Source organism: Papilio xuthus, unplaced genomic scaffold, assembly GCF_000836235.2.
Source record: "Papilio xuthus unplaced genomic scaffold, Pxut_1.1 DF828952.1, whole genome shotgun sequence".
Taxonomy (NCBI): Eukaryota; Metazoa; Arthropoda; class Insecta; order Lepidoptera; family Papilionidae; genus Papilio; species Papilio xuthus.
In genome coordinates this window covers 5,809,800-5,822,579 of record NW_013529697.1, presented here as the reverse complement: position 1 = coordinate 5,822,579, position 12,780 = coordinate 5,809,800, and positions in this window count along the sequence as shown.

Below are 12,780 nucleotides of genomic sequence, written 5' to 3'. Positions count from 1 at the left end.
TAGAAGATACCTCCGGAACTGCTCAATGGATCTTGATGATTTACATATGTGTAGAACATAATTTGAAGAACAAATATGCTACTAATTAATTGTTTTATTTCGGCGTGGACAGAGTCGCCCGCGAACGCTTGTACAAAATCAATTTAAATTTACCAACATTAATGGATAGGAAATTACAAGATTTTTCGTTCTAACATAATAAAGTTTTGAACATGGGAACTACACAGCAGTTAAAGCGAACTAATTGCTTACTTTATTAATATATATCTGTAAAACATTTCGATTAAGATCTTCACGTTATCTACATCATAAAATTGAGAATGCTCTATCGATTTTCGAATTTATCAAAGTTTTCATCATCATTAGAGTTCACATAGCCATATAATTAGTTGTTAAATAGTGAAATAAATATCCTCTTCTAACATTTCAGAGATGGTAAGGCTCTAGAAATAATCTCGAATAGAGATCAAGAGCCGACAGTCCCTAATAAATGTCATGATACCACTTGATTAACCGGCTTGTTTCTGTTTTAACGACGGTCTCGTTTTTACCGCCGCCGTGTTAAAATACTTTCCAGCTATTTTCATTTAAAATAACACGTGTTCATACAGTACATTCTTTTATATGTACAAATACTTTGACAAAGTTACCGCCCACGATATATAACGCCTTGGAATAAAATTCTTCTTCTTTAATGTAGCTATTTTAAATTCAATGCATTTTTAAAAAGCGAATGTAACAATTGTCTATTTTATTTTTATATTAAAAAATGTATTACCAAAACGTTTAAGGCTTACTTACATAATGAGGTCCCTTACTACCCTTGGATCTGTGAAACTTGTTGATCGATACGTCGATCAATTTATTCTTTAGTTGTCTTATGACATAACATTCCTTGTAACTGATTAATATATATTATGTTGCATTTATTAAAATGCTAACGGTCGCCCGCAACACCGTTTGCGCGGAATTATAAAAATAACCTATTAAGTAGTCTATGTGTCCTTCAAGATTATGTTCTACATCTCTGCCAAATTTCATCAAGATCTGTTGAGCCGTTTCGGAGGAACCTTCAAACAAACATCCATCCATCCACCTAAGCATTCGCATTTATATCATTAGTAAGAAATACTGCAGTACTAATCAAAGCACATTTTTTGTGACAAGTCGGTAATTAAAGTAGTAATGTTTATCAATATTGTTGCCTCATACATAAAAATCTTACATAAGTTTATGACTTTAATACGTATTTCAAATTTATGATTATAAACATCGTTCTTGAATAAATTTAAGTGAGCTTACTGTCATTATAGATATTGTAACTACAGACAGAGAGAATGTCTTATGATAAATGATGATTAATGATCACAATCAACTCGTAATGATCTAGAAATGTCAAAAATTTTAATAGTTCGTAGTGGAGTATGGCTTTCGAATTCGTTTGTCAATGTATTATGCAAGTGTTTACAATTGGTGCCGAGAGGGGGCGTGGCATGCGTACGCGCATTTAGAGTGAAAGCTTTCGGTGATCACGACCGGCCAGTTTTAATCCATAATCATTATATCGATTGTTACAGTTATGATATAATACGTATATATTTTGACCTCGTATTTAAGTAATGTGAAGATCAAATATACGGTTATTAAGGCAATTTATCTTCTTGAGAAGATTTCGTATTGTCCAACGAAAATATCTAGAAATAAATAATCACTTAAGCTTTTATTACGTTCGTTAATAATTTAACATTTTATTTCTGCAAATAAAATAATAATGCAACGAATATTAAGTTCGTAAATTCTATAAATAAGTGATTTATATCCGAGAATCAAATTTTATTAAGCCTATAAAAAGGTTGTTAAATTATGTTTACACTGACGTTAAGTACATCCTATCTGCGTTGTTTTGTGAGGATTTAATAAAAAATGCATAATGCGTACTTTTTGAATATAAATTATCTAGCAACTCTCAATCTCAAAGCACATGACTTTATCACGCCTTCTCCATAAAATATTAAAGACATGTAAAAGGTTTTTAAATTTGTAAAATTAATTTAAGGAAATAAAAAAAACACTAGTGAAAACTGGTAATTGGTTAACAAAAAGATAGCAAATAAACATAACAAAAACAAATGAAAGAACTCTTCAAAGTAAAGTTGCTATTGGAGGCCATCAAAGTCTTATTTTTTCTAACCACTTCGAAATAAATAAAAACGCGTGTCAGTTTTTTCTGTGGCGACGGATTGAAAAAAATCTATGTCGTTGTTGCACATTTTAAATGAAATATTGACCCAGACTGTAAACTTGAACGAGGTGATGTTTTTGTTTGTTTTTAAACTCGATATTGACTTTTTATTGGGGTTATGGTAAAAGAATTTCTAAGACAATTAGTAATTATAGTAACTCGTGTCAATTAAAGATTACATCTAAATTTCTAATGATTGTTTATAATTAAAATTTAGGACTCGATTTATTTATTATACGTAATATTTCAACCACTAAACTACATGATTTTTAAAAAGTTCATCCACTCTTAAATATTCTGCAATAATCAGGAAATTCTGTGTTCAAATATTGCGACAAGTATTGTGATCTTAAATGTAGTAAACAAAGGAACACTGAAGCTTAACTAAACCAAAATGTCGCTGTTAAACTTTCACACATGTACATGACTTGATCTACTTGGTAGTTGGTGAAACTTAGCCTAATGTTTCATTAAGCGCGCTCCACTAATCCAGCGCTCAGTGAGAGCAATGTGTCGTTATTGATCAACGTTACTCGGACCTTTACAACACAATCGTGCGCTGCATAACAAAATATCTATTAGATAAAGGCTCAGTGACAGAATGCCTGATCTCAAGATTCGAATCCACTGCAAATAAATTCAACATTTTGAATTACGTATATTTTATATTACGTAATACGTAAATATTTATTAAAATTCTTCTTGTTTTAATACTCACATAAATAAAATAAATTCCAGCTTGATACCTTCACGCGTTTTTGAGTAAGGGTCTTGACAGATAGACGGACGGTCAACAAAATGATCCTATAAAGGTTCCGTTTTTTCCCGCGAGGTACGGAACCCTAAAAATAGTTTAAATAGTGTTTGTCACAATTTTAATTTTTTAAATTGTTGAATTTTTTTTAAAAAATGTTATTTTGAGATAGCATTTTATACAGAAAATAATACTTGAACATGTTGAATCTCTATAAAAAGCAAATATTTTTGAACTCAATCAAAAGATTCATTATTTATTCAATAAGGGCGTATAATATCCGTTCATTGTAGTGCCCATAATTTATGATAGATTAATGTCATGTGATAATGATTTTACATCATACGCGTGAGTATTTTTTAAATTGTTACTTATTATAAATTAAAACAAACATTGCTGTACACCAAACTCTGTAATGTATTGAATACATTCAACGCCACAAAGTTGACACTTCACAAAAGCGAGAGTGCAACCGATCGGCTTGCAATTAAGTCAGCAATTAAAGAGTGCTCACAACACGTAGCCAATTAACAAACATCTCATGTCGCCACTGGCCAATTGTTCTCTTAAATTACTAAGAAATCATTCGAGTCTCGTAAATATTCGAAAGGATTGGCCGCCGGCCAAATAACCGTTTATCGGTGTCCGGGTGGAACAACTTAGACGTCTGAATTTGAAACACTCAAATTAGTTAAGTTTAATATTCTACGATAGTTGTTGCGGTTTAAAATTAAAGTGTAAAAATTGATGTCAGTAATAATACCTATTTAATATAATAGTGTGGTATAAATTAGTAATAATATTTGACTAAAATAAATTAGCACCTCCCCTTACTTTTATTATTTAACAAAGACGTTATGATATTGTCAATTTTATCTTCTAATGCAAGTCCATAAGCCATAAAGGCTTTAATACTTGCCTTATTAAGCTTGTATATTTTTTTAATTGGTGCGTGTAATAATATAGAAAAATATGATCATTAAAAGATGACATAAATGTTAAATGTCGATAATTTTTCTTGCACTTATCACGTCGAGACAAGTTATTAAATTGTAAATTAAAACGAAATAAAAACTTATTTGCTGTCAAAGTATTGTCATTAGAGCACGATGGAACGGTCATAAATGAATATTAATTGCCATGTATCTTTAATGAACTACTGTATCAACTCGTCATTTATCAAATCGTATGTCATGTCTAATTTCTATTAAGTAATGTCTCCAATTCTAAGATTTCTAAACAACAAACTAATTTAGTTCGTATCACTACATTTAACTAACGCTGTGGATCGCAACAAAGACTGTTCCCTGTAGTTGAAACGAGCTCTGGGAACTGAGGCTGGGGCAATAAGGAAATCGTTCGGAGCCAATCCCGGGGCGCTTGAGGACTTCTCGTGGGGCACTTTAACATCGACACTCGCTTGCCTTAATGACCGCACGCTGCTATTATTAAGCAATTGGCAACACGTATTTATTGTCTACACTTCAGGTACTCTCCGCTATCGATTAGATTGTTTTCTTTAAACATAAGATGTCCATAAACATCTTGCGGATGAAAATATATTGGCCGTATAAAGATATTTTAGTCAAATAAACAAAATCAATGTTTATTTATATCCTATATTATCCTCTTTACGCATCTAAATTAATCCAACAAGTATTAGAAATTGTGTGATAAATTGTGACGATGACTGTGGTAAACTATAAAAATTGCATACTGTAGTAGTCTAGTAATTTTCTAGATTTATGGAACTAATGACCTTAGCACTTATATATTTGAATTCAATAAAAGTTTTCTTCAACATTTTCTTGTAAAATAACTGTGCACTCAAGTTTGCTGTTTTTGTAAGAACTCAACTACGTGTAACGCTTTTAATTAATGACGTTTTTCTTGCACGTGGATTATTTTTATTTCAATAAAACGTTATAATTACACACATATTTCTTGAATTAAAAAATTATTATTATTTAAATTATTGACACAAAAATAAATTAAAAGAACGATGATATAAATGTAAAAATTGTGATTAATGCAAAATTAATCTTTTAATTATTTCTATAGTAGCAATAAAGTTGCAGACATTGCTTTGTGATTTGCTGATAATTTTCAAAGACGTAGGTAAACCGTTTGATTTGCGGTAGGAAGGTATGGCATAAGTATTCATTCTGTGTAGATCCGCAGTGTGATTTCCTAAAGCGCATGGTAATGTGCCTTCACGTATTCATACAACTATCCAAAACAATGTGTAAGATCCTTTAGACTTAAGGAGTGTCTTCTTAATATATCTTCACTGTTCCTTATAAACTATGTCTGTTTTTATGCAAAGACTATTCAAAGTACTAAGATGGGGTTATAAGAGGAGATTTGTGTCTAAAACTATGAAAATGCTTTCTTATTTTTTGTATTTTTTTACTTATAAAACTTTAATGGTTTACTATGGTAATCTACTTGTTGTTTTTTTCCATAAATTGTGCATGTCTCTGGCAACATTAGCGTAAACAAATTAATAAAATAAATAATTAAATGCAATTGTGAATGTCTATGGGTAACGGTCACTTTGCTATTTCAGCGATTTCAGGTGGCTGCTCCCTCGTTTGCCACCTAATGATATAAAAAATAACAATTTTCTCATAGAAAATATAATAAGAATAATAAAATGTTTAGATTTCTTTGTAGTATTGAATATTGATGACGTATCTTGCGTAAATTATGCAAAATATTAGCAATTTATATCTTCCCATTGATTTTCTCATCCATTTACATATGCGATGGTCAACGACTTTGAATATATTTGCATAAAGTAGACGAAAAAAACATTATTTATTAAACTGTCTATTTACCGTAATATATAACATTTTCCTGCAATCTCCTATCTAAATCAAAAGTATATAATTTTATAATTATTTAATATTTAAATACATTTTACATAAATTCAAATTGTATTTCGAATCCGTCTTCCATCTTCCCTTTAACTGAAATTCCTTGTTGATTATTCCCCACTGTATTCAAAGTTTCAAATCCAAGTTCGGTGTTAAAGGCTGTCGTCTCAATGGCATTGGCTTGAATTATCTGTGCGGACAGCGGCGCCCGGACTGATGTATAGTAGACATACAGACAGAATTATTTAACGTCTACTATAAAATATTGTAAATAAGCTACTTATTAATTAATAATTTTTACACGACATTTATCATACGTAATGAATTAACGTTTAACATTTAATTCAAAAGGTAGTAAAGAATTAAAAAAATAAACAAAAGATGAACGATTGTTCATCTTTTGTTTATTTTTATATAAAAGAATGGAACAAAAAAAAACGAAACAATGAGTGAATTTTACATATTTATTCTAAAATAAATTATAAGAAAATGACTGTAAAAATAATTATAAAAAATACACTTGAAGTAACTTTGTATATGAATAAGACAGCAACTTAATAATGACTTTACAGCAATTAGTTCCCAATTATTCGATTTAATCTAATAATTATGTCGCTGTCAATTAACTAAATGTTTGTGTTCAATTAATACGAACCCAGTATTGATGATAATTTCATCATACAAACAACAAACCGATCGAGTCGTAGACTATTGTATTAGTCAATTGCATTATTGCTTTAAGTTTACACTTAACACCTACGCTAATGTCTGCCACGCAACCAAAACAATAGGATTATTTAGACATCGTCTTTTACAACTGTCAGGAACAATATGAAAAGAAAACAAAGAGTAAATAAAATATGTATTTATTTCTATGCATACTATTCCACAAGATTTAAAAATCGAATTTCTAGATAAAAATTCCTTTCCGAAACATTTTCAGAACCTTAAAATATGCAACAATTTAACTTACTAACCGTGGGTTTCTTAGATCTAAATCCCAATTAAAACATATTGTTACTCCAGTTTTGTTTAACATGACGATATGTTTTACACAGAGATTTAGGTATCAGAAACCAACGTTTAGTCCAGCTGCAGTTGAACTGAATAATGTACAAGTCCTTGAGTATATCTCGACTACTTACTAACAATCGCTTTGGCCAATAAACATTACAAACTCAGTTTGGCGCCAGCGTCGAGAGCAAACCATTAACGTTCCAATTTGAATATGGCTTGCACTCCGACTCCCGCTCTAGTGATGTAACCATCATAGAATACCAACACTTTTATCTAATTGTTATCTAGTAATATCCTTTTATATTACTAATCCTTTAAACCTTTAACCCCAAAAAATCCTCTAGCACTTAAATCTTACTAACGTTGAAACTTGAAACTGCATTGTAAATGAGAAAGTCCTTTGGACTGTATTCTCACAATAAATTAAATACGTTAGTGTGTGCATTATCATCAGCTAGAAGATTCCGCTATTTACATCGACAATACCACTTGGAGTGAGAGCAACACTAATGTAAGTACAATTCATATTGCATGTCCAGTACTGCACCGCCCACGGCGAGCTAACTCCGCGATGGTTCAAATGTTCTTTTACTATAATTTAAACAGCCTTATATTCATTACACCTTTACTCTAATTTCATCCTTATGTCGGTAGCAATAAGATCCTGTTTTAATTTATTTAAATGTTATGTTAATCCCTTGTAATTTAGAAACACAGTCTTAGGAGCTTAGCACAAAAATATAAAACAATTGCATCAAGACGAGACGGACCCTGGCTCTCCTTAAGAGTCAAACGCTGACCTCAAAGTAACAAGACAATGGAAACAAATATTTGTACGAACAAACACACAGCTTTAGGCATCTGCAAATTTGAGTTGGATATTAAAAAGGAGCTGTAATATATGTAAAGAGTGCGATATTAGGATGCGGTTTGTTTTTATTAATTGTTATTTATATATAATAAGATTTTGTCAACTTAACATAGAAAATCTTCTTCGATTAGTGTGAATAGGTTCTATCGCAATGTCATTAAATCAGATTTATAAACAAATTCTCACCGTTGTCATAGCAATGAAGCTTAAAATATGAGACGGATATACCGGACAAAAAAATTAATCCAGATTAACAGGCCGCATCTTCCTTATCCTTTGTAACAATACGAAGAGGTCTCTAAGAAATGAGAACACGGTTACGCTTTTAGGATGAATACTTTAAAAAATAGCGTCACTTATCTTTTATAGACAGCTAACCTTTAAACGAGATAAGATGTCGTAAAATTACTGAAAGGTAATAATTTAGAATAATGTTCAATGATTTTTTTTGCTGTTACAAGAAAGCTGCAAATTATTTAGGTTACAAGGTAAAGTATTTTCTTGAAACACAAGTTATACTATATATTTTGACCGAGATTATTTGACATCTTATATATAAAATTCTCGTGTCACAATTTTCGTTCACATACTCCTCCGAAACGGCTTGACCGATTCTCATGAAATTTTGTGAGCATGTTGAGTAGGTCTGAGAATCGGCCAACATCTATTTTTAATCCCGCGCGGACGGAGTCGCGGGCGACATCTAATTTTTTTATTTTTAATAGAAAAGATTCGTCTTTTTAATTCCTGTAATAGATAAAGAATATCAGACTTTAGTCTATATGCCTTTAATCTTATATTTAAAATCAATACATGTACGTCTATAAATTATTTTTTTAAATCTAGTCAGTGCTTTACAGCTAGTATCATAAAAGATTAACATATCAAATATATCTTACTTCTTACTAATATTATAGATACGAATGTTTAGATGGATTGATGGATGGATGGATGTTTGTTCGAAGGTATCTCTAGAACGGCTGAACGGATCTCAATAAAATTTGGCATACATGTGGAACATAGTCTGGAATAATACATACGCTACTAATTAAGCTTTTTTATTACCCGCGGAGGGATTCGCAGGCGACCGCTAGTGTATAATCAAGGCTTCAATCCAAAGATATCCCTCCTTGTTGCGTGACTCCTTACATTTGTAAACTTTGCTATAGACTATCCTGCCAAAGATAACATAAACAAGGGAATAGTTAAACTACATTCGTTTTGCTTTAATTAAAACATTGTTTTCTAGTAACATTTTGGATTGAATTAGTGGCGCAAACAAGTCGAACGGTCACGACTCATAGAAACAGTTGAACAAGCAATCGATTGTAAGTTAGATAAGATATCATGTTCCGCAGAAATTCGGTGAACGATGTAAGGTTTTGATAATAGTTGTTAACCAACTTTGTATAATTAAAGCTACCTATTTCATACATAGACATTGTAACTTCAGGTATAAAGGTATCCTCTTTAGAATTGTTTCTAAAATCCATGTTATATTACTAGTTCTATTAACCCTTATGTTCATTTTGTATAGTATACCATACATACAACTTTATAAAAATATACGATCACTATAAAATAATTTTTAAGTTAGTTTTTTTAACTTTGTTTTTTGCTTTTCTTCGAAAAAGAAATCTTACCACAACAAAGGTTAAGTTTAATTAAATTGTTACTTTAACGTGATTATCGCAATCTACAAAGCACTAGAAAAGTATAAACGATATATTCCAAAGGTTTTTAATGGGACTAAATAAAAAATACCAATGACACATCCCGTATGTTAAATTAAAAATTAAAACGGTGTAGTACATAAACTTATTTGTCATAAATAATATATATATATAGTATTTTTATTGAGTTTTATCTTAGTGAAAATCGTACGACATTGCCACACATCATAACATAACAGAGTAACAACATAAACTAACATAAAATGTTGTCACATAAGCTTTGGCCGCAAACAATGCCAAAAATCTTTGTGTTCAATCGAGTCGGTATAAAGAATCTTTAAGTTTAATCAACTATACTAACCTAACCTATACAATGGTATTAAGTAGGAAGTATAGTTACTGTCCTGGATTGTACGGGAAACTTTAATTACAAATATTGAGGTCAGTATCATGATGTAGACTATCCTAACTTTGAGTATAATCCCAATTAGACGTAGTTACGAAATTTCATCAAGATCGGCTTAATTAATAGTAGATAGTTTCACAGTTTATCTCGCCCATACAACCTAAAGTTTTTTACATTAATAAGATAATGATATTAACAACTCTAACGTTGGTGGCTCAGGGGACAAGCATATGACTTGCAATCTGCAGGACCTGGGTTCTAATCCCGCCATGTACCAATGTGTTTTTCGATTTCCGTTTTACATACGTACATTTATCCGACGTTCTTACGGTGAAGGAAAAAATCGTGATGCACATATCTGAAAAGAAATTCAACGATATGTGTGAAGTCTTCCAACCCCCACTTGGCCAGCGTGTTTGACTATGGCCTAATCACCCTTAACTTAGGGTAGGCTCTGAGCTCCTCGATGAGGACGTATAGTAAGCTGATGATGATGATTAACAACTCTGTCTTTGTAATAATGCATCATAAAGTTAGGAAGAAGTTAATATGTCCAACTATGAGTATAACATTAAAGTGGTGATTTACTTGAGAGGACTTTACAGTTACAAAAAGAGAGGTTGGTAATGGGCCGTTTCTCACTAAACTGCTCCTAAGAGGTCTATACTAATGTAACATAAAAGTTAAACGTAAGATAAGTTTTTTGTTTTTATTTCGTCGAGATGAAAACCGGCGTCTTAACTGCCGTAAATGAACATTTGCGTGAAGTTAATTCTTACAATTTATATCTATTACCGTAGCCACATTAACTGTGTTACAACTTTTTGCGATATAATTTCTTAGTGTACTTTTATATCATTCATCCTTTATACTCTTCGGCTGAAACATACTGTTGTTTATTTTAACTTTTCTAATTTTTTTATATAATACGAATAGGGGGAAAAGTTTTTTTATAAGAGGAGGGGCAAAGACAACATCTGCAAAACCATAGGAACCGCAGACGCGTTGCCGGCGTTTGAGATGATGATAAATTTACCATTCAAATGTTGTTTTTTTCTGTAATTATTTCTTCTTCTTCTGTAATTTATAACTGTATTCTTCTGTAATTTATTATTGTTTCAGTTTACTTTTTTTAAAAAACAGGACAAGTTATCTTTGTGAAAATATTTAGAAAATTCCATTACAATCTTTATTGTTAGGAAAGTAAAGATTTATTAGCTTTTAACAGATAAGTAAGATGTATTATTCTACATTATCTGTTATTTCGATTTTTGATCCCGAACATTTACAACAGGAAACGAAATGGAAAGACATAAAAAATATTTGGGGTGAAATGAGAGCGCGACTCGATCTATAAGCGTATCGTTTGACTGTATCTTAATGGATTCTACGTTGCTTTAGGCATCAAAAAATGTTAGAAAGAAATGCGATGAACGAACTGGTGCTTTAGCAAACCGAGATCAAGTTTTATGTATATAAATTAACGAGGTTATTTGTGCATTAAATTAAACGCATTTAATTTTGTTTTAAAATATTAGTTCTTGACAAGAAATAATTGCTTTTAAGTCTGTGAAAATTTTACATGTTGCCACCATCAGGTATGAAAAAGTGTTTGACCAATTGCGCGTAGTATTTCTATAAAAATATCTATAGAATATTTTTTTTCTTTTTAAATAGGAAGGCAGAAACAGCCAGAATTACTTATTGTTTTGCTTAACCTATTGCTTTTTAATATACATAAGGACAAGAAGATTCCATACAATTGTATAAACAAACATTCATAGAGTCACATATTCTTCCAATGCGTCTATTTAATAAAACTCCTAAATAATTTGACTCTGTGCGCCCATAAAGGGAACAGGAACTGAACTAAACATGGCCTTTTATATGTTCGTGTGGGATGATAATTTATTTCATCGCAGCTTGAGTTTCAATTCTAAATATTTTTTGTATAATAAAGTGATTATTTTAAAATAATAAGTAGAGAAACACCAAGAAGAATAAAAAGAAAGTATACCTACGTATCTACATACTTTTTTAACCACATAATAAAAAAAACATTATAAAAAACAATTATAAACATATTAAAATTTAAATAAAAAAAAACAATCGCTGGCGTTCAATAAATAAATACATTATTCAATTACTTCCAAACTCAGATTATCTTTGTTGCATTTTCTTTTCTGTTTACACATAAGGTTGGGATGAGATCTGACCATATCAATACACGAACAAGGTATCTCTTTTGCTGATCTATGCCCTACCATAAAGACTTTGAAAGCATTGCATCGATCACTATTAATAGGCGATGTAACAAAACATTGTTACTTTCGAACAGGATTTATCCTATAGTCCCAGCGATCCGTGCTCCGAACAACTCCGACTTTAGTTATACAAACTGGTTTGAACAAACAATAGTACGCGATATACGATTCTTGGCACTGCCCGGCGCCAATTTAACTTATTGTACTATGAATAATCAGCTCCCCTTTATCATAAGACTTATGTTAAGGCGTATTGAATGTGATTGTGATACTAATTTATAATTAACCATAACACACGTAACTTAGTGGGGTATATTATTAGTTCCTGATTAGCGTAACTCACTCTTTTCATCTACATTTTTGCATCTACATATATACATGGTCATTGTATTATTAATGACGTCACATCGTGTCCTTATAAGTTTAGTCGTTTTAAATTCTTTTAGTATGTTTTCAACCAGCACTGCGCTCTTTAAGAATGTCAGTAAAACAAATGAAGACTTCTATGATATTCGTGTACTAATGTTAGATCGAAGAAGTTCTAAGATCTAACGTTAAAATCACTTTAAAGGAATTCAAGGTGTACAATTGCATTACGAGATCCGTGTTGAAGGAATCGTGAGGAAAGCAACGTGTCTACGGACGGGAACGATATTGAAAAGCATAGTAAATCC